The following is a 20,068-nucleotide window of genomic DNA, read 5'->3' as shown; positions in this document are numbered from 1 at the left end:
AAGGCATGAACTCATGATGAGACCTCACAAGTGGCAGAAGTAGCAAATCCAATCTTAGAGCTTGTATGAGCACCTTGTAACATAACTGCTATCATGAGCTGTTTATTTTCCATATGAGGGTGATGAGAGGGAAGTTGTAGCTACTGCTTTTAGAGTCATACAATCATTTCAGTTGGAAAATACCTTTAGGAACATAAAATCCAACCATTAACCCAGCACTGCCAAGACCACCACTGAATTATCTCCCCAAGAGTGATAGAGATCATCTCTCTTGTAGATAGTGGTAAGGTCACCTCTCAGCCTCCTTTTCTCCAGGCTGAACACCCCCTGTACCCTCAGCCACTCATCCAGACCCTTCCCTGGCTCCACTGTCCTTCTTTGGATATGCTCCAGCACCTCAATGCCCTTGTTGTTAGGGGTCCAAAACTGAACAAAGGATTTGAGGTGTGACCTCACCAATGCCCTGCACAGGGGGATTCCAGGTTTCAGTGCAGGACGAGGGCAAAGGGAACCTACACCTCCACCACCCTGTTTGCTCAGGACTGTTGACACTGCTCTGGGGTGGCATGAACCAATTGGCTCCAGATGGGTGGACTTTGGGCTGGTGGCAAAGGGCTGAGTCACACTCTATACCTTGAGTTCTGTCGGAAGCCTTTTGGCTCTCAGAATTAGAAGTTAATTTTGGCTAACATGAGCAACCTGAATGGACCTGAAAATCTGCCTATCTGGGTGTCAGATGCAAATTCACACAATCTCTTGCCCTTCCTTATAAAACCTTCTTGAGACTTGTCTGTGTCCAGATAAAATATCTTTGGTTGACTAGCCACAAGTTCACATCTGAAAAAACCAGAAGCATCCCAATGCTTTTAGGGAAAAAAAAAAAAAAAAGTAGGCATCAAGGGACATGGACCATGGTGAACAGCCATTAAAGTTCCATTGTAATGACAGCATGTGTTGGAGGAGGGTGGGAAGAAGGATAAACAGCAGTTTCAAGTCCAGAGTCTGGGTCTCCCATTAGATATATCACCCTGGAGCTGAGTTACAGGCCAAATGTGTAAAAGTTGAGACTCATTTTTCATGTCCTGTTTATAAATGTCCTGGCTGGGAGACCTCACCTGGGTTTCTGGGTGCTCAGTGTTGCTTCAAGCACAGCCTCAGGCTTCCCAAACCCACGGCCACTCCCAATCAGGAGACACCTCAGAGAGCTGGCTGTGTCAAATATCATTAAGTCTGAAAGCAAGTCAAAACAATCCAAGGGCTTCTGTCCATCCAGAGGGAGAATTACCTTTTTTTTTTTTTTTTTTTTTTTTTTTTTTTTTTTTTTTTTTTTTTTTTAATCGCAACTTTGAAAGGATTTAGGAGCAGCAGTGTTCTCAGGAGGTTTGTATAATCTAGGAATCCCCTTGTTTCATATAAAGCAATTCACACTAGATCTGAACACTGGCAAACAGTCAGCTAAATCCATTATCGCATGATAATGCTCAAACATTTCATTAATTCCTAACCAGCTGTCCTCTGCTCCCTTACCCCTTTCATCATGCAAACATTTCTTTAACTGTCTAAGGGAGGGGAGAAGGGAGGATCAGCCGCAGCCTCGTAAAATTCCTTCACCCGCTTGGCCTGCGGCAAGTTATTTCTTTTGACACGCGTGTAAAATAATATTGGGGGTGGTGTTTGTTTGGCTTGGCTGGATGGTGAGTTTTCATAACAATTTGGTAAGCCAAGTACCTGTGAAATGGAGTACAGAGAACTCATGGCAGCTTGTTGATGAGCCTGCCGTCTGGTAGATTAACATCTCATTAAATAGGGAAGACCCCTTGCTCCAGCATCTATGCCAAGACACAAGGCAAGGTGTTTGGAGCAGGATGCTGCTCTCCAGTGGTTTGAGGTCCTGTAGGTTATTTCTCTTTTAAAGTCCTCGGGCACTCCATGCCAAACAAACTAGGGAAAGCGAGGGTAAGCAAGGGATCAGTACCTTGGGGGCTTCTCCAACTACGTGACTCACTGAAGTGGATACATGCACGCCAAGAGCCAGAGAGAGATTTTAAGGCGACTTCTGGATGCTTTCCTTAAAAAAAAAGCTCCCCCTGAAGTGCCTCAAATCCCTACACGTTGCCTAGGGACTCTCCAAAGAACAGGATTCGCCACCCTGCTGAGGAGCGACCCGAGGGGAGTGCTCAGGGGCTGTCTCCAATCCTGCTCTCAACCTCAGCCCAGGGGCTTTGCTGCCAGTCCCTCTCCCAGGCAAACGTAGCACACGTCTGGACAGCACATCAGCCTCCTGACTGACACTCATTTCTCCCCTGCCAAGACATGAGAGTGCGTTTATTTATTATGGGTTAAATATTTGGAGTTGAGTAAGAACCTCAGAGGGAAAAGGTGGGTCTGTTTCCTTGGATTTTTTTTTTTCTACCCCCTCACTCAGTAAGAAAAATCACATTTTTTAAAGTAAAATGATTTGTTTATGGAAAATTCCCCTTTCTGACTTTAGGATCAGCTAAAAGCTGAGAATTAACAACTCCAGAGTGTAAATAACATGAGGAAATACAGTGGAGAAATATCTGGACACGTCTGGACGTGTCTGGACATTGCCAGAACGGGTCTAAAATGTCAGGCTGAGGTAAGGATCACACTTCACCGCAACAGCAGGCAACAAAAGGACTGAAAAAGAAGTACTTTAAAATTTTTTTCAGTTATTTTGAAATGAGGTGTCAAAACATGAGGTAGCTGGGGCTGCCACAAAGGCATGGGTAACAAGAAGCACATCTTAGAAGTTGTAATGATATCTTGAGATCTTTTCTTGGTGTTTTTAGGTGTGTTAGGGTCTCAGAATTTCCACTAAAGTCATTAAAGGCTTTTTTCTTACCACAGAGCCATTAGACATTTCTATAAGTATAGGTATATTTTGTTTCTTCTGTGGAAGAACCTTTAATGTTTTATTCATGTGTATCACAGTTTTGATACAATGGATGTTTTGCTGTCAAGAGTAGATGTTACACTGGGCTGTTATGGGTGTGTATCCTTTATCTTCACCATTTGGCTACTTAAGATAATTATTTTGCCGCTTTTTGTGTTTATAAACATCAGTAGTAGGTCTTAAAAACCATCACTCTTTGAATGGACTTTGGACATCCTCACCAGAGGATGTTTAATTTAGTGAGTTGTGCATGACTGGTCATGCATGCTTTTCAGCCCTTGGTCTGAATTAGCCTAAAACCAAAAACATATTGATAACAGCATTATAGAACAAAATATTGCTCACTTTATTTTTTTTTTCTTCAGGACTTGTAACAGAGTCTCTCTGTTAGATTCAAGATTCATCTTGCTTTTTAATAGATGTGTACAGTTCTTCCATTTTGCCTTCTGTGGTTTTCCTTTTCTGAAGTCTGGTATGCTTTGCGGTTTATTTATTCATGAGTTGTAGAAAAAGAAGTTCACCATTAAAAAAACTTGTTTTGGAATATATACTTAATGGTGTGTCAAGAAACAGAAAACAATTACACTTACGCAACATAACGTGCAATTTTACATGCCACTTGCAGGCTGCTTTATGTATCCCCAGTTTATGTAAGTAATGAAAATTAAATATCATGCTAGCCTGCACAATGCAGTCAGCACAATTAAAGCTAGGAGACCTTAATTGGGAATTTAAAAAAACACACACCAGTGCTAAAAAAACACAGTCTTTTATGGCAAGTTTGCAGAGGGTTCTTCCAATTTGGCAGGGCTATGGCTGCCATGGGGAATTAAGTGTTTTAATGTCCTGAGAGTCACTGGGTGCTGTGTGTTGAGGGTTGTATTCTGCAGATGTGACAAATACATAACAAATGCCACATGTCAACCTCTCCACGGTGGCCTGGCACAAACCCAGTCACAAGGCTGGGCTAGACATGAGGAGAGGCAGCTCATGGTCTCTGGTGGGCAGAGCAGCAGGGGATGGTGGGGAGGCAGGATGGGACCTTGACTGCAGCCAAACATAAGAAAAAGGCATTATTCTCCTTCATGATGAAGGACAATTTCAGCAACTTGGGGCTAGCAAATTTGCAGTATCTCAGGCAGAGAACAGCACCCACTCCTGCACTTTCCAAGTTGTTGGCTTGCAGCTGTACTTGGCACAACTTTGCCTGAGAGGAGCAAGGGGGTCTGTGATCTGTTTCTGTGCAAATGCCCACTACCTTGGCAGGGACAGGGCAGGTAGAGCCTCCATCCACCCTCAGGTTGCCACTCGTGCTCCCTTTCCAACCAAGAGCACCTCTTCAACCCAGGAGCGGTGCCAACAGGCTCACCCTTCATCCCTGGGCAGAGGGAAAAACTCCTGCTACACAAACTGTGAAATGACATGACAGAAAGAAGCATTTTAGAAAGGAATCTGAGGGTCCTGGTTGATGGCAAGATGAATATGAGTCAGCAGTGTCCTGCATCCAGGAGAACCAACCGTGTCCTGGGGCCATCAGGCACAACATCACCAGCTGGGCAAGGCAGGGGATTGTTCTGCTCTGCTCTGCTCTGCGCTGAGGTGGCCTCACCTTGAATATTGTGTGAGGTTTTGGGTACCACAATATTAAATAGAAAGGTATTAGACAGCAACTAAAGGAGGGTAATGAAGATGGTGAAGGGCCTTGAGGAGACAAGGAATATGAGAAATGGCTGAGGACACTGGAGGAGACTGAGGGGAGACCTCGTTGCAGGGGGGAAGAGGAGGGGCAGACACTGATCTCTTCCTGTGGTGACCAGTGACACCACGCGAGGAAATGCCCTGATGCTGCGTTCAAGAGGTTTAGGTTGGATATTACAAAAAGGATCTTCACCCAGAGTTGGGTGCAGCTGGGCACTGGAACAATTTCCCAGGCAAGTGGTCACAGCACCAAGCGTAGCAGAGCTCAGGGTGTGTTTGGACAGCTCTCACAGGCACGAGAGTTTGTTTGGATTGTTGGGGATTGTTGGGACTGTCCGGTGCAGGGCCAGGAGTTGGACTCGACTCATGAGTATTCTGCGTCACTCTGTGATACCGTCGCTCTCCAACACCGGCCCGGCCATCGCCCGCCTCAGCTCCCCTCATGTGGGCATCCCTGCGGCGGACGCCTGGGCGCCCCCGTAGCCCGCCCGCCGTCACCCAGCAACACCCCCCGCCCGTCCCCTACCCTGCCCAGAGGCCACGCCCCTCGTTACATATTCATGAAACCCGCCCACAGCCTGAGGACACCACGCCTCTTGATACATATTCATTACCCACACCTCACGTACCCTCGGGAGGCCACGCCTCTTTCGCTGCATATTCATGACCCCGGGGGCGGGAGGGGGCGGAAGCGGAAGCGGAAGCGGGTGCCGGTTCCCGAGGACCCGGTATAAAGCGGCCGCCGCTGCCCGGTGCTGCCGCGCTCGCGCCGCCGTCAGTGACCTCGTCCCTTCCCTCCTTCCCTCCCTCATCCCCCCCGCCCTCCCCGGCGCCGCCGCCTCCCCCCTCCGCCGCACGGAGCAGGTCCCGGGTGCTGGGGGAGACCCGGGGGCAGGTAAGGGGGGCGGTGGGAGCTTGGGCTGTGAGGGGTGTCTGGAGTGAGGACGGCGTGTGGAGGCGAGGGCGGCTGAGGAGCTGTGGGTGACGGGGATAAGGGTCTGGTGAAGGCGAGGAAGGGCTTGGAGTGAGAAGGTCGTGAGAGTGAGGAAGGTGAGGGGCTGGTGAAGGTGAGGAATGGTTTAGGGTGAGGGAAGTGAGGGGCTGGTGAAGGTGAGGAAGGGTTTAGGGTGAGGGGCTGGTGAAGGAGAGGAAGAGTTTGGGGTGAGGAAGATGAGGGGCTGGTGAAGGTGAGGAAGGGTTTAGGGTAAGGGGCTGGTGAAGGTGAGGAAGGGTTTGGGGTGAGGAAGATGAGGGGCTGGTGAAGGTGAGGAAGGGCTTGGGGTGAAGCTGAGAAAGGTTTGGGGTTAGGGGCTCTTTTTGGGTGAAAGAGTTATGGGACTGGAGAGATGAGAGGGTTGAGGAGCTTTGGGGTGTGGGTATGTGAAGTTGTGAAGATGGGAAGACAGTGAGGGTCTTGGGGATGAGGGACATGTTAGGCTGCAGAGGTGGAAATTGGAAATGCCATGTGCTGTGGTGACAAATTGGGTCAAAGGAGATGTTGGGCTACAGAGGTTGGGAAGGGATGAGGAATGAATGGAGGAATGAGTAAGGTGATGTTGGAGAGACATGTGGGGTGTCTGAGATGGCCACCTCTTTGTCATAAGAATTCATTAAGTGCCCCTTTAGGATTGTGTTGGGTGGAGACTGCACTGCAAGAGGACTTGACAAAGGGACCAAAGATGGAAATTAGTGTACCTTTTCAGACTATTAAACTTCAGTAGCCTGCCATTTGAATAATTCCACGCTTAATCTGTCACCTGATCTCAAAGCTTTATCACAAAACAATTGTGTCTCTCCTTGCCTGATATGATGGTGGGAGGGTACTGGGGAAAGAAATTACTTCCAACTTTGCTCTTAAACATCCATGAATGCAGCGATCATGTTATAAGTGATTTGCAACTCTTAACATGCCTTAATTTAACACCTTTAGCAGGTGCAGAAACTCTGCTTAACCTTGAAAAATACTCTCTCCATGGGGCAGTTTTCTGTTGGAGTGCTTTGCCTTCAGTATGCTCTAGGTACAGAGGGGGAAAAAGGAGGGGAGGAAAAGATTTTGCCGAGGCTCTGACTTGGCACCGGGTGCAGTGAGTGAATCAATGTTTCTGGAGCCTGGCTAATTCTGGGACCTACAAATGGGAAAGCATAGGAAAGATATTGCACGATATTGAATTGTTAGACAGAGGAGATGTTTTCTCCTTCAGGAAAAGAGATGTTACAAGAATTGAATCTACAAGGAGAGGTAGCACTAGGTACAGAGCACAGCCAAATAACTGCATCATTGTGAGGATCTGTGGGAAGGAATTGCACTGTTACAGCATGTATCCTCTCTGCTCTGCAAAAACTGCTCCAGCGTGAGCTGCGTCATGTTCCACTGCTGTGATCAGACAGTGCTACTAAAATATTTAGTGAAATATGGCTTGAGCAGGTGCTTGAGCTCAAAGAGTGAGCTGGTGAATACTTTCTGCTTCCCTCCCCAAGTAAGGCTTTTTTGTAAATGTCTGGCACAGGGGGGTTCCTGATGTGATTGCACTGCTGTGGCTTGTGTGACTTCTTCCCTCCTACCAGTACTGCGAAAGATAAGGTCTTCCTTGCTTGGTTTGTTTAGTGATTATAATGGATTGATGAAATGTTCAACATGCCTATTTTTTCAGACAAGAGATTAAACTATTTACTTGACACTTTGGCTATAAATGCTTACAGAAGTGCTTTTTACTGTAAGTTTGAAAAGCTGACACTACCTTAAGCTCCTAAAGATGCATCCAGTAGTCTCTGATGCATCCAAAAACATCTGTGAGTTCCTGTTTATGTCAAAGGCAGTGGCAGCTGCTGTCTTGGAAGTGAGAGCTTCATTCCCATATTAATGAGATTAAATTGGATACTTAAGGGAGTTTTCATGACAAAATAACAACTTCCATGATGTAATGGGTGGGATCAGTGGAACAACTTCTATTTTAGTTAGCTATTTGTAATGTCAGAGGCTGGTTTACATAGGTTGGCTTGTGCCTCTCCGAGCAAGTAAATGATAGCAGTTCTTGTGTTCAATTATGTATGACTGAGGCATCTTCAGCAAAAGGAAAATGTGTGGTTCTACAGATAAACCCTCCTGTGTAACTGTGGGTTAACTCCTGCAGGAATCTGCTGCTCTCTGGGAGTCTGTTGCTGAGAAAGGAATGAGCAGTATCTGCTGACGTGATCTTGCTTGGATGCTGTGGGGACTGCCTGCAATCAAGGGCAATCCTCTCTCTCCAAGCTGAAATGTGCCTAAAAAAATCAGTCTGTTTTAAATACAGTTATATTGTACCGCCTTGTGCTGACAAGGGAGATTGTTTTCTGCTGGAGGTGTCCTTAGTTAGTCATGAGAAGGTGGCAGGAACACTGACTGACAGCTGGTGAACCTGCTGCTCCTTCTGTGTTGTGTTACAGCAAAACTCAAGAAGTGCAACTTTGTCCATGTGCCTTTTCAGTGGGGTGGCACAAGTGGAATATTTTCGTGGCTTCCAGTGAAGCGTGGTGTAACTCTGACTGAAACAATGCACATGCTTGTATGTCTAAGTGCACGTGACCTTAAGTTTTCACACTGAGGCAAGTGTTGAGCTTTCTGAAGTAACTGCCTGGATTCCTCCAGGTGGAAATCCAGGCTCTGAGAGAGCAGGCTGAAGTTGGACCTGTCTCACAGGGCTGTGACCTCCAAGGTTAATTACCTTTAAACTCACTCCAGTCCTGGCAGCTAGAAAGTTAAGACTTGGTAATATAATGTTGCTGTGCTTGTACGCTGAGGCAGGAATGCATGGACTCTGCCTCTATCCCTGTATAAACTTAAATGGATCATTTATAAAAGCAAGGAGAATACTAACATTGGATGGTACCTGCAGAGTAATTCACCAGTGAACCTGCATCTAATGATTGGAAAACTTCCTTGCAGTCAAAATATGTTGCCAACTGAGCAGCTTAGAAAAGTTGTTGAAGCTTTAGGGGTCATGAATTCCTGGGTGGGAAGATGATGGCTGGAATGACCTGCCAGGTGATGCCTGCAGTTGTGAACACAGCTGCGTGTATCACTTCAGGACTTTCAGCAGACACTGATTTAAGCTATAAACAGTTCCTTTACACAAGAGCATTTGATCTTGTGTAGCTTAGTCTGTAAACTCTGTTTGTGATGCTGCAAGTCATAAGGTGCTTATTTGAGCACCTTATGACTTGCAGCAGCAATTCCTAGAGTAGAAAGCCAGTTCCACTGGCAGAATGTAGGCACTGCTGCTTGCATGGTAGACAAAATCAGTGAAATCCTTCACATTGCTCATCACAAGGAGCTGGAGCTGGCAGTTGCTTTTGAGCTTTACTTGTGGTCTGTAACTCTTCTGCCTCTCTAACAACATAAGCCATCCTAAAATATTTTCATCAAATGATCAAGCAGTATCTGTTGAGCAACAGAGTATGCGTGCTGGTGTCATGTTTGACATGAAAACAAGCTTCACTTGCCCTTCAAACTGTCTGCAATGCTATAGGCTACTTTTAATAGTGTAAAAGCATGCTGAACAGAGGCAAAGCTCTTGAAGTTGAAATGGAGCTTCCCAGCTGATCTGCCAGGAGAGCCCTGTGGAAGTGACAAGGCTGTCGTGCCGGAGGAGGAAGCTTTAGCAGCTTGCAGAGTAATGAGTAATATGAAGAACTGTTTGTGCTGTGTTTTAGTTTTGCAAGGGTCACTCCCATGACCTTTATATCTGTAATACTTGCAAGATCCCAGGCTGTGACCTATTCCAACTATAGGCATAAGATTCACCAAAACGCCAACAGAACAGCTTTGCGTGCAGTTGTTTCCCTTAGAGATGGGTTAACTGATCTGATACCTGTTCTGTTGGAGCTCATGGTCCTTCAGCTTAGTGTCAGCCTTACTGAACACTTTGATTCAGCAGTTGTCCATTGACTTGGGGATTACAGAGTGAAGAGAGCATTGCTTAGCTTAATTCACCAGCATTAGGCATGGTGTGAGTGAAACAATACTTTTCCTAAGCAGAGCATTACACCTGCCCAGTAATGGCTGTATCAAGTCCAATAAACTTTCTAGCTGTTGTGTGTTTAAGGCTCCATGAAAAACCAGAAAACAATCCAGTTGTCAAAGTTGAAGCAGAATGCTGTCAGGATGAGTGACACCATGTGTGTAGCTTGACAGCTGATGTTTCAACCTGAGAGTCACCTTTCAGACAGGAGATCCTGGGCAGCACAGAAAGCAAGCATGGAAGCAGGCACTGTTAAGCTGCGGTGTTGTGAAGTAGGGACTGCGTGCTTTCAGTAAGCTGCTGCTGTCAGGTGACTTTTACGGTCAGCAGCTTATCAGTTACCCACACATCTTGCAGTTGGGTCACAGCCCTGCCCAGAGAAACTACCCAAAGCTTCCACTGGTAAACAGATAATATCCTGCATCTGGGACTGTGAGGGGCTCTGGTATCCAAGCACTGAGTAATTACTGCTCTTCTAAATAACCTGATTACTCTTTAGTGTGGTAACGAAGCATAATATTCCTCCAAGTGCAACAAGGTACTCTGCATGAAAAAGAGCTGGTTTCTTGCTATTAAATCTAGTCCTCCAGAAGAGTTGTCCAAGACTGAATTTGCCTTGAGTTAAAAGCTGGGCTTTGGGCATCTCAGTGATGGGTTCAGAGCACTGCAGTGTCTGAGCCACGGAGCGGTTTGTGCCGTGACCTAACTGGCACATGGTGGCTATTAACTAAAGCCCCTTCTTGCTGGTACTTCCAACAAGTGCTGTGCAGTCATTTAGACTGCAGCTGGCATACGGCTTTGTAACAACTCGGGACAAGCAGCCAGGTTTCCTCATCAAACTTGCTCTTGGCAAGTGACTCTGGCAAGCATCAGGACACAAGGCTTTTGTTGGGTAATGACTGGGTTTGGCTTAAGAGCTGTTCCTGACCTTGGTTTGGCTCTTGCTGGGATGTATTCTGCTCAAAACATGAATCTCAATCTGTAGATGAAGGGAAGTTGGTCTCCACAATGTGGACCACTACCAAAACTTAAACCTCAGTTAAAGATGGGGAAGACTTGATTTCCAGGACTCGCATTTATGGAGGCTAAAGACTATTAAACCTTAGCGTTAGGAGACCTGGCTGGCCTGACACTTCAGGCTTGACTCAATCTCTTTGCAGTGTTACATGAAGACTGACTAATCTGGTGGCCTGAGGTATTCTGGGAGAGGACTGAGACATACTTTCCTTGCATGACTGAAATTGTCAGTCAATAGCTGCTGCTCGTGTAGCAAGGCATAAAAGGGTAGGAGATAAAGCTTAGTCCTAAGAGCAAGCCAAAGATACTTTAAAGAAAATTCTAGTGTGTAAGTGGCAGCAGGCAGCAGGAAGGTGTTACCCTGAATTGTTTTGCTGAACTCTGTTTGAAGTGGATTTTGTCAGTATTCTGGGGAGAGAAGGTTGGTTCTCTCAGCAGAGTGGAGAGAGGACCTAGTTTCCTCATCTTGTTTTAAATGAGAGCTCTAATGTTTTTGTAACTGAAATTGAAACCAGTGTTATGCTGACCCTGCATATTTTCTATCCTCTGCTGGCTGGCCTGGACTACTTCTGCATGCAGTGTAGTTCATTTATTTTGGAGACTTGAAAACAAGCCATTATCACCCTTCAGTGCCAGATAAATAAATGATCTAACTGGGGGCCGAACCCAGTGTTCTTTTACAAAAGCACAACGGCATGTCACTCTTATCTTCTGCATTCTGCCCTTGAATATATGATCAATCTTTCTGGACCACATCCAGAAACCGGTGGCTTAACCCAGCAAGCGATGACTGCAGAGCAGTCAGATTTCTGTGCCACTTAATTTCCTATCATCACTTACACACAGCAAACAGTCTTCCAGAATACGTTTAAAGGAGCACTGTTTAACCTACAACTTCCTTATCAATCACATGGAGGTACAAATAACAGAAACAAGAATCAACTCTTAAATAGTCTTGATACTGGATCTGTGCCTCCAGGTAACTTGACGGGGTTGATTTTTGTTTGGTCTTTTTTTTTGGGTGGGGGAAAGATGGGGGAGAAGGCAGAAAAAAATATTCCTCCCATTTCATGAGGGGAATATCTGAGCAAGTACATTGGCCTGAGCAGTCTGGCTCCGGGTACTCCCAGAGGAGTAATTTGACAGTCTGAACTATTGCTCCTTGGAGTAGTGTGGCTGGCCAGCTAACTCCCAAGAGTTCAAAAAATAACCCAAAACAAATGCACAACTTGCTTTAACACCAGCACTTCTAGTGCACGTCCCGTTTGCTGTCTGATTCGTAGCTGGAGGAATCAGCTTGTGATGTAGGCTTGGTTTTTTTCTTGGCTCTTGTTCTGCTTCTAACTTCGGCGTAGAGGAAAAAAGCTTCCACTTCTCAGTGCACAGGTGCCCTAATTGTTTCCAACTTCATAGCACTTCCACCTCCCTAAAAGTCAAATTCCCTTCAATGAACTGAAAAAAGAGAGTGAATGGGCAGTTACCTGTTCCCTTCATGTTCCTACAGTCATTTCTGGCCTTACAGTTTGATCTTTTTCTGCTGCTTTGTTTTCAAATCACCTTTCCAATTTGTCATCTTCCAGGTACAGCCTGTTCAAAACTCTCATTATGCAGCTGCATAGCAAATCTTTCAGTCTACTGAAGAAATGGAATTGAATCAGATAAGGTGTGTCCCCTTCCAGACAATTGCTCTGGAATAGTGTGCGTGACAATTCAGAGTGCCAGTTGAAAATAAGCCTTTTGACCCTACAGCACTAGTGGGATCTCTAATCTTCTTTGTATGCATATGACCTGGACACTACCACGGCTGTTTAATTGTATAGCAGCCCCCAATTAAGCTGTATATAAAAGGGTTTGGGTTCCCACACAGTGAATTTTTGTGCTAACATCAGATGCCTGTGTGTCTAGTGAGTTTGGTATTATATTGTTAGTAAGTCTTTTATTGGTTAGGAACAGCAGGGTATATTTGTGGACAAGTAATAGCCTTGGTGTGATGACTTAAGATAAAGCCTCACTACTCTGTCCCAGGGTATTCTTAGCCTGTTCATGGCTAGATCTCTGTAACATCTCTTTGTAAATGTAAAACCTAATGAGTCTCAGGGATGTACAGTATAAACTTGACTCTGCTCCTTGAACAATTTCACAGCATCACCCTACTTCTTTGTGGTAGAGATACACTAAAACAAAAAAAACCCCAGTGCTCAAGTACTGCAAACTACAAAACATGTACATTCATCAGACTACAAACTTCCAGCTCAGTCCAGCAGCCCAACACTGCATGGCATTTCCCTCAACTGCACTGAGTAGTTTTCTCCTCTTCATTAACTATGCTCCTAAATTAACACATTCTAAGAGATCAGTTCCAGTTCTTTGTGAAGGCTGGTTACTGAATAACTGGTTGTAATTAATGCCTGAATTTATCACTGGTACAATACTGGCTACACTGTTCCCTGCGCTTCAGCCTCTTTAAGAAGCTCTTTGTCAACAGACTCCCCGTCTGGGTGGCTCTGTGAGGAGTCTCTGTATTGCTGAGTATCTCACTTGCAGGATCCTTCAATGAACCTGCTGAGTTGCCCTGATTGTTGATCAAAGCCTCATTCTGTCTGTTTGGAACTTAGTAACTGATGTGTCCCTGATGGCCTTTTCGGACCCCTGAAGTTTTAGGGGCTACCCACTGACAAAGCCATGCTGCTGAGTGGCCCATGGTCAAGCATCACTACCAGAGAAAGCTTCAAGTCCCTATGTGCAATTATTGTATTGACTGGAGATACATACACACACGCACACACACACAAAAGCTTACAAAATTCTTTAAGGAGGGAATAAGATTTCAGCTTTGCTGCTGTCAAAATGATTTGGAGCTCTTGCCCTAGAAGATGGGATAAGAAAGCTGCTGCAGTTCTATGCTTCAGGCATTCACAGTAAAATTGCTTTCTCTGTGAAAAAAATAGTCTCCAAATAAAAAGGTGTTGGTAGTGGTTCTCCAAGCTTTCATACTAAAGGTATATTTTCTAATAAGGGTATGTGTTTGAATACTTCAGCTCTGTATTTATAATACCTTCACTATGCACTATCCTGTCCTTTTTGCATCTAAATGAATGTGGTCAGGGTGGAAGTACTGTGCAAATGAAAGCAACACTTGGTTTATCTCCAGTGGCAGCATTCAGTTCATTAATACTGCATTTTCCTGTAACTTAGTGGAAGCCTGCCTGTGTCAAAATGTTAAATAAAAATGGGTTTCTTATTTTTGCATTATTGACTGTCCAGCATATTTTTTAATTCTTACCTGATGCAGTTATGCTCATGCCATTATAATACTTCATTTTCTTACTCACTGTTGATGTAGGGATTAAATAACTTCCTTTCTCATTGTCTGGGTAATAGTCATATCTTTTCAAAGAATGAGAATAACAAGAACACTGGCCAATTCTTGGCTTTCACCAGAGAAATTTTTAAAATATTGGACTGGACTGAGAGGAAAGCAGGAAGCCAAGGTTGGAAACTTCTCTACTCCATCCTATCTGATAAAGCAAGCAAGAGCCCAGAATTTTTCTTCATTAATTTGTTGGCCTCACAGGACAAACTGGAGCTCTAAGTTGCTTGAAGTGAGCAGCTAAGACTAAAGCTACACAAGTCTGTCTTTTTGCATCTGAAAGGTCTCAGGCTTGTGCTAGTGCTGTGACCCTTCCAGCCTTGCAGGGAATAATGAAAATACAGCAGGCTTACATGAGCCATGAATACATGCTACCTTGTTTATATCTGGGCCATGTAATTTCATGTTAGATCTTCACTCCCTTCTAAGACTTCTAAGTAGTTTAGGCGCAGAATTAAACTGTAGATTGTGCAGCCAAAGCCTGAAAATCTGGGAAGCTTTTTTCATCAGGTAGGTGAGGGGTTTCACTCCCAGCATACGTGGGGAGGATGTATCCAAAGTGACAGACAGGTGTCACTGCTCCCAGACTGGTGGGATTCAGCTGTGGCTGCAGCATTGAACTGCCCGTGCTTCTGAAATGGTTTCATCTCAGCAAATGGTTGTCAGGCCTGCTCCTCATGGAAGGGCGTGTTTAATAAAAAGCATATGAGAAGGCACATACATGTGTGCAGTTTGTTTTCTGTTCAGCAAAGAAATCTGGGATCAAGCCTCTCAAGATCCTACCCAGATGGCTGATTTAGCCCATATGTCCTAAAGTAAACTGGAGTCTGTTTTGATTACACTGTTCTTCAGAAGGAATTCACGTTTCATACCTGGGAAATTTGTATATGTATATTTCAGTTCCACGTTTTGAAGGCTGAGTTTTGCTCTCCTTGCCAGTGAAGGTTTAAGCCTGGTTGATGCTCATTGTGACATGACAAGTATTCTTTCATTGGGTAAAATACAGAATACAGTTGCATATTTTATATTCATTGTGTTTTTCCAGACTTCATGTATGAGGGGTGAGCAAGGGCACACAAAGTCCTCAGAGGAAGATGAAAAAGCTTTCATAGCAAAAACTTGTTTGAGTTATGCACACTGCTGTTCACATTACTACAGATAAGTAAGAAGAATTTTACAGGCACCATGTAAACTCTTTTCCTGCAGGTTTTATTTTTTCCTGATAAACTTAAGACATTTTTATCCCCTAATTCTCTACTCCAATTAAGTTAACATAAACTGACTGCAGCTTGATTGAAAACCAGAATACAAGTTAAGGATAGTAGTGTGTCACATCATGGCTGTTTTAATGTGGAATTGAAATTTAAAATTAAATATCTTTTGGCTTAAAGGGAAAGTTTAACAAACTTTAACAAATTAAAACAAAATGGAATTATGCGTGTTTTACTATATGATCCTATGTACTTCTGCAGAGAACTCTGTGGGTCAAAAGTCTGCTCATGTGTTTTGCATAAATCTTTATATAGGAGCAATACATTGAACTTTGAAATTTGTTACTGGAAGAATAAAAACTTAACAGGATGATAAATGGATTTCACTTAAATGAGATAACAGGGATGTGGTGCCCCTGTTTTATCTGTTAAATCTTGAATGCTGTACAAAGCAACATTAAATTATTTCAAATCTATTTAGGCTCTTAAAACCTAAAACAGTTGAGGATATATTATGGTTAATTACTGCTGATTGCTTTAATCAAATCTTATTCCTCCTTAAAGTCTGTCAGGTGATCATTCAAACAATAAAAAAATTAGCTTATTGCATGTGCTGGTCCTGTAATTGAAAAAGTGAAATGACTAAGCACAATGTTCTCAGTAAAGCCGCCAAAATAAAATACAGCCCAGAAGGGCAAGCCATGCATTTCATTAAAATAAGGTTCAGTAACCATGAAATTTATCACCCTAAGGGCTTCCTCACTCTGACAAGTGACTAAAGTGTAAAATGTCAAATACCTCTGAACTGACCAATGACTTGCATTAACTTTAAGATTTTGTTAGTCAAATACTAGATGAACTTTCCTGTTCACAAGCTACAAGAAATTAATAGTTTTCTTCCTCAGCTTCCTGTGTTACTGCTGAAGACTCACACCTTACACACACAGCACATGCAAAGTCTCTGCCGTTGTGGTCTCTGAGAGATGGGAAACTGTGTGGTCACAAGTGAAGGTGAAAGAGTGGCAGGGAGCAACCTCAGCTTGTAGAACCATGAGAAGCTGATCCAGGAGTAGGGCAAGGAAGGAGTGAACCTGCTGGTTGTTCTCCCTGTGATGGATAATAGCCCTTCTGTTACCCATTGCATCTAGAAAATATTCTCTAATTCTGTTACAACTTGGGCCAATCATTACCTTCCTGATGGAGAGCTTACGTGATGCTGTTCTTTCAACAGCTTCTACATTTGAAACCCTCTGTCAAGACTTTGTTTAGAAATAATCTCATGCCCTTCAGACTTTGTAGTCATGTCTTCTGGTTCCTGTCCTTTTGATTATTTCCTCTTCCAGTTTTTTCTGCTTGGCTCAATTTGATGTACAGCATGCTTTGCTCACTGAAGTGTTTGGCTTGAATGTTGTTGTGCTTGATGAGGAATCATTTGTCATATGAGGTGATCCTCACCTTTAACAGAACATCAGGACAAAAGTGAGGACATCTCCTTTCAACAGAATGTACTGACTTGGGTTGTGCTTGTCTGCTGGAATCTACAGGTCTTCCTAAAAAATTTGCATCCCTTCTCTAAACCACTGTCAGGAAGCAGTGTTTGAATAACTATTTGTTATGTTTTTGGTTTTATTTCATGCTATGCTTTTGAATTCTTACAGAGCGATCCCTGTTCAGTAAACCTGCTCTCAGTGCATGGGCTGATAATATTTCTGGACTAACACTAGAAAACTCCTGAAACCCTTCTTGGAAATACTGTTTTGGAATATTCCAGCTACTTGGTAATACTCCAGCTACTCTTTGCAACAAAATTTGTGGAAGCTGTTGTAATGTCCTTTGAGTCTTGAGTGTCCCACCCACTTCAGTGATGGTTTCATCAAAGTTTGACAGAGCCTGAATATATTCAGGAATGCATGGCACATCCTACTGCTTATTAATAAGATTTGTGAAATTCTATGTGATTGCTAATTTATTAAAACCTTCAAATGTTTCAGAGTAGGATTTCCCTGGAAGACTTCCTGAGTGACCCAATTCAGGCAATTCTACTTGTCTAGTATCAATTCTAAAATCTCTTCCCTCAACCAGAGGCCCATAACAAGCTATCCAGTATGCCAAAGTGCTTACACAAGGCTTTTAGAAATTCTAGGCAAGGTTAATGTCACCAGGATAACTGCCAGTTGCTCAAAGCCTCATTCACTTCATATTTTTGGTTTGTCTGCTCTTAACAGCTGTGTACTTCAAGCAGGTGTAGCACTTCAAATACTTAGGACTGCATACATCACTATATGAAGGTAACAACTTTTTGTCTTGCTTTTCAAGGACTTGGGGTGGCAAAGTTGAATGACAAATCTGTTAATTTCAACAAACTCTTATTTAGAAATGCCTTGCAGACAATGATACAGCAAAATAATTCAGGAATGAATGTCGTATCCCTTATCAATTCCACGTGTGATAAATGGATTTAATTGGTTGTGATGTTAGAGAAAGGAATCTGTAAGTATTAACTATCTTCATGGGAACTGGGGTGGAAGCCAAGCCACTATCTTGTACCAGAATAAACTGATAAGAGAAAGTGTTCAGTTAAAAGTAGAGCAGTTGTTTAAAGAAATAGTCTGAAGATGTAAAACTCTTTGAAAAGTTGAGATTAGGTAATATGTGCAGTATTCATTCAAGTACCTGACTTTAGTTTTGTAACTTTAACTCATCCCCTGGTAGAAATGACAGCTGTCCTCCTGGTCTCCCCCACTTCTTCCCTTAGATGCAAGCCTTTGATTTCTTCTGCAGCACAGAAAGAGAACATCCCTTTGAAATTTATCTAGTCAGAAACACCAAACAGCTTCAGCCAGATGTATGTGTGCTCCCATCATCCTTTGTCTGACCTCTGCCATTAGTGATATTCCTTGCTTGGGATGCTGCTGTGGGCAGTTGCCATCTCCTGGAAGATAAACATCAAGACAGTTTTGAAAATTGAGAAATTTAATATATTATTGCAAGTTGATTAGGAGTTGAAAGATCTGGAAATGTGACATCTGGAATACTGTGAGGTCAGGCTCAGCTTTCCAGAGGAGCAGTGAGAAGATTCTGCATCCATTATACTTTTAGGATCAGAGAACAAAAAGCTCTGAGAGCTTACAGAGTTGAGTCCCTGTCTTGTGGTGTGCCTGTTCCCAACAGCTGCTGCCAAACCATAAAGATGACTAAACCACAAAAAAGAGTAGGGACTAAAACTCTTGTTCTGATAGTTCTTCTGCTGTCTGAGCAGAGCAGCAGAAATGAATCCAGACTGAATATGAGTGGAGCAAGACGAGGAAAAGTCAGTGATGGAACCACAGATTTTAAGCACTATTTTAAAGGTGTGTGGATGACAGGTTATGAATGAGTTATTTAACTTAACTCTCTTCATGAAGCCCACGCTCCTGCTAGATGCTATTACTCAAATTTACAGAATGCTCCTGTCACTCTGTTGAGATGCATAAGCAGGTAGCCTCAGACACTGAAGGCAGCATTCACTGATCAGCTCAGTTTGGTGAGTTCTTCCTCTGTTCTGTGAATAGTCCTACAGCTCCTGAGCTGAGGTCCTTTAATGTTAGGTGCCTGTTAGACTAATTCTAAAGATTTATCTGAGCAAGATGTTGCTGTTCCCATTTATCCTTCAAATCAGCACCCACTCTTCAAGCTGTAGATGGTGTGCCTTTTAAAATGATTAGGAGATACTCAGTCCTGAATTGAAGCTGTAGCTGTTATTTACACTCAGTCTGTGGAGTCCCTTTTATATTCCTTCCTTTGAAGATAGCTTACACTAACTGCACGAGTATTTTGGTGTCTCTTTAAACAATGAAGGCACAAAGCCAAATTTATCTTGTCAGCCGTTCAGGTTTCTACTTCTTTCTCTGGATTTCCCCCTTGGCTTGAGATTTCAGGATCTATCCAGGGTAACAGAACGAGCAAAAGAGATTGCTTGTTCTCTGAGTGCACTTTGCAGAGAGGATTCCATCCCTTTCTGAGGATATTAGATATCTGGTAGGATAACCTGCCAGCTCAGCTGTTACACTTCAGTGTCAAGCTACTTTGTGCACTTCAGTTCTGGTGCTTCCTTCATTGTTTTGCTCTTCACATATGCTGCTTTCTGTGCCTGCACACATTAAAGCAGCTCTGCCTACTTAGAGAAATACCTGTGATATTATCTGACCACAAATTCATTCTGCCTCTGAGAATGATCTGGAAAGGCACTCCAGCTGGTATGCAATTAGCCTTGCATAAAGAAACAACCACTAGATTAGCTTTGTTTTCTAAACAATCAATGGTGCTTGTATAGGCTGAACCTCTCACTGCCCTGCTCTTTATGTCAGCAGCCCTGTATCTGTAGAATGACTCAAGTGCAATCACTTTGAATCTTACACCTAAATTAACATTGGCTATGACTTGTTGATTTTTAATACCTTTTTAATGCAGAGAAACTCTCCCCTTCCTAGAAGAAGCCTGCCTAGTCCTGTGGACACTATTGCAACAATGTTTTTGTTCTTATGGATATTCAAGAAAAGCTGCTTTAGCATGTGAAAGATTAATTCACTAAGGATGTTTTAGGTAATCCATCTATGTTATCTGATAGTAACCTCCAACAAAATGCTTTTGGAAGGCTAGATACCTTTCAAACAGCATTTTCTTGTTGTCGTGGGTGGGTTGGTTTTCATTTTGTTTGGCGGGAAGTGGGAATAACAGCTCACAAGGGCAACCAGTGTTCTAGGTATTTAAATGTACATTAGCATCTCTACTGCCTTTGCAACCTGCTTGTGGTAGTCCCAGCTGCCTTGTAACAATAGTTATAGTGCAGCTGCTGAAACCATTGAGTCCTCTTAACCAC

The 20,068-nt window shown here is 43.5% G+C and overlaps 1 protein-coding gene across 1 annotated transcript in view; it reads left to right on the top strand.

Annotated features, from left to right (window-relative positions):
- The first annotated feature begins 5,309 nt into the window (after positions 1 to 5,309).
- The window catches only part of SLC45A4 (solute carrier family 45 member 4), a 62,907-nt gene continuing 48,148 nt past the window's right edge, over positions 5,310 to 20,068 (top strand). Inside the window, exon 1 of the mRNA XM_041420838.1 lies at positions 5,310 to 5,510. The gene's annotated coding sequence lies outside the window, so the exon portion shown is untranslated. The remainder of the gene's footprint in view (positions 5,511 to 20,068) is intronic.

This window comes from Onychostruthus taczanowskii, unplaced genomic scaffold (genome assembly GCF_017590055.1).
Source record: "Onychostruthus taczanowskii isolate IOZ18803 unplaced genomic scaffold, ASM1759005v1 scaffold66, whole genome shotgun sequence".
NCBI classification, from domain to species: Eukaryota; Metazoa; Chordata; class Aves; order Passeriformes; family Passeridae; genus Onychostruthus; species Onychostruthus taczanowskii.
This window is presented reverse-complemented; position numbering and strand designations above follow the sequence as displayed.